This window comes from Calidris pugnax, unplaced genomic scaffold, assembly GCF_001431845.1.
Source record: "Calidris pugnax isolate Ruff unplaced genomic scaffold, ASM143184v1 scaffold11, whole genome shotgun sequence".
Classification (NCBI taxonomy): domain Eukaryota; kingdom Metazoa; phylum Chordata; class Aves; order Charadriiformes; family Scolopacidae; genus Calidris; species Calidris pugnax.
Genome location: NW_015090803.1, coordinates 11766704 through 11770248, shown reverse-complemented (window position 1 = coordinate 11770248; position 3545 = coordinate 11766704).

Here is a 3545-nt window from a genome sequence, read left to right as displayed (position 1 = left end):
GTATTCCCGAAAGGGAGCAAGGAGCTCAGATTATTATTCATAGGCAGGAGATGTTTCCCTAGAAATCAAATGCCTTTGCTACCCAAAGCATGCTCCTTGGGCTTTAGACAGCGGCCACATCCCCAGCACTGGTTGCTTCTCCTTCCACAGCCCATGACGTTGGGTTTCCAAAAGCTGCTGTGGAAGCACGGCCCTCTTGGCGAGGTGTCCCAGTGGAGAAGCCATGTTCACACTGCTCATCCACACACGGCTCAACCCACAGCTCGAGGTTCTACCGGAGCCTCATCATGGGCTCATTTTTACAGAAATGGTTCAATGCTCCCTACCTGGACCATAAATGATCTTCATTGTTTCTTGCATCTATTGTAAATGGCAGGCTGGGACTGTACATGCCAGCCCTTCCTCTTTTTGCCTGGCGAATCAGAATTAAATAATCAATTAAAGAGTAAATTAGCTGGCAATGGTAAAGAGGGCAGTATCAGGGAAAGATATTTCTTGTCCTCTAGGTTTGCAAAATATTTAATTTTGGCCAAAAGTTTCTTGCATGTCACTTACTTCAAAAGCTTTAGTCAACTCCTTAGCCAGTTCTTGTTTAATTACAATTAGATTTTTATTCCTAGGAGGCTGGCCTGAGTTTTAGCCTCTGCTGATGACTCAGTTTCTAAAAGCCATTCTGAATCCATGTCATAATCTGTCTTTTATACCAGCTCTACTCCGCTCAGCTCCAGTAGACAGATTTGCTCATCTCCCTTTCCAAGTGTAACTTTATTAATAAAGCACTTATTCTACTGCAAGATCATAGACTGTTCTGGTGTAATCTGATTCTGATCCTAGCTGACGCTGCCTGTAATCTAACTCCAGGAACAAAAGGGAACGAGCGTGAAGGGCATGCTTAAATGCTGAGATGAAAATGCTTATCAGTCTTCTACAAAAAGGTGGATCACTTTAAAAAATGGAATTTGAAGAACACATTGAAAATACATAATAAAACATACATAATTAAAAAAAAAAAACAACCAGGTGAAGGAGGTCAGGAGAACACAGGACAGGAATATACCTTTTGTTAAAATGTATGCATGTGAGATATAGCCCACATTGTTAATACCAATGCACACATTCAGATGTTTGTGTTATTTCAGCAGGATTTTTCCATTGCTGTGATCCTAATGTGTTCTGGCAATTAAACCTAAAATTAAAATGGCAGTCACTGATACAAACACCTGTTTTTAAAAAGCCTAATCAACTTTACATTTTAAATTGGAAACTGCAAGCTCTCTTCGCCATTTTTTTCCGTAAGCCTTCTGCCTTCTTGTACTTTCCTGGAGTAAAAAGACATCAACTTTCACAATTTATTAGTAAGATTGTGAAGTTGATCTGTGTCTTTGGGAGCCTCTCTGCTAAATGGAAGATGGCTCAAACACAGAAAACAGCTGGAGATGGCCTAAAGGATACATTAACGTGGCATAATTATATGTACTTCAAGCATGCGTCATGGAGCTTTTTCAAGCAATATTAATATACTGTTGTAATATACTGTTAGCTTTAATGCACTAGTGAGTATACAATATTCAACATTTGGGGAAAAAAATGCACTTTGGGGGGAAAGATGGGCCCAGATCTGACCCATTCCCTAAAGTAAAAGAGTATAAATTACTGGTAAGGGATCAGGAAGAGAGACAAATAGAAGTGGTAGTAAGGAAAATATAAGGTTGTATATATTCTTATCTATGTATACAGATTAAAGGATTAATCAGTTAAGTAAGAAGGCAGCAGTTACACTAATCACAAAGTATATTGATCAGAGTGCTCTTGTCTGGCCATTACCATTAAGTTGTTTAAACAGATCATGAGAGAGGAAATTCTTAATACATATTTGAAAAGGACAGAGCAATAGCTATGCAAATATGGACAGTCTACAGATAGTGAATGGCACGGGAAAGGAACAAAGATAACATTCATCAGCAATCTATTTTTCATTTTTTGCATTTTGAAAAATAATACGGAACACTGCAGTGTAGGAAGTTTTTACTCCTGCAATCCTGGGCTTTTATCTATCCCTCGAAATGATCTTGAAAATATTATTACCCACAAATAGGAAGACCATGTAAACACTTTAAGGTTTGATTTTTATTTGTCACTGAAGAGAAACAAGGTGCTTGACATGATTTTGTGATGTAGTTTTTACCACACATATTGGATAAGGGGGAAAAGTATCACCTAATATAGTGAGATGCATGTTCATGAAAGGTGGCCAAATACATGAGGGCTTCAGGCAACAGGAATTAAGAACGTTATAGATAGTTGAGAGTTCCTGTCAACAGAGGGTATGTTTATAATGGAGACAGATTTCTTAATACAATTTTCTGACCTCCACAAGCAAATCTTCCTGTGATTATACCATTGACAGATTTCCCTTTCTCTCCCTAGTAAGCTCTAAATACCATATAAATTATATTTGCAGACATTACAGCTGTTCACTGCACGTCTGTGAAAATAAAGGATTAATCACTGAGCAAATAGTACAGTAATAAATGGCAGTAAATTGCTGCAGTACGTTTGTTATGTGAAGTCCATTTCACACCATCTGTTTTGGATCTTTTCAAGAGGAAATCTTGATGAGAAAATACCCATAGAAATGGATGAGGTGATTCTGCTTTAGAAAACACTTTTAGCAATTTTATTGGTGATGCACAATACAGAGTCAATCTGTTCACTCAAAAGCTTACTTATCAAGTATTTAAGTTTTCATTTTTTCGCCTGTCCTCATCCAACATTGTGTAATTTAGCAAAAGACTTTTGTCCACGAGATAGATTGCATAATCAAATAAATATTTCATTCCTTCAGCACAGCTTCTTCCAAATTCTCTGTGGGCATACAGCCTTCTATCCAGTTTAACAGTCGCCTAATTCTCTCAAATTTATATTAACTGTCAGTTGATCACCAGTATTTTCCAGATCAACAAGAAAAGAAAGAAACCCTTTTCCAAAATATGTTTGATGAGACTCTGAAAAAAAGGGACTGCAAATTAGTCAATATCAGAGTTTTATATGCAACTGATTCCCTGGCTGACATGATACCACCTGCCAACAGTTTTGTCTGTCTACTTAGGTCTAGGCCACCAACCCCTCTGATGTATGAGGGGTTGTATCTTCTTTTCTATTAGAGCAACAGGTTCAAATGCTGGATTTTCCTGCACCTAATCCACGCAGAAAATAATAATAATTAAAAAAATAGGTTGAAAACTATGGAAGAGCCAGGCAGCCTCTGACAGGCACTGGAAGGGAGGGAAAGCTGCAGCACAGGCATGGGGGTATGGATGGATGGGAAGGAGAAGCGGTGGTGGGGTCTGCCAAGACAACACTTGCTCTAACTGTGTTTATGTTGCAGAGGATGCAATGTTGCAAGCAGAACCTTCCCCTAGCACCCACCTGCGACGTCTGACCTGTAACCCCTACCTCAGCTTGTCATAGAATCATAGAATTGCCCAGGCCAGAAGGGACCTCCAAAGGTCATCTAGTCCGACCTCCCCACAGTCAGCAGGGAC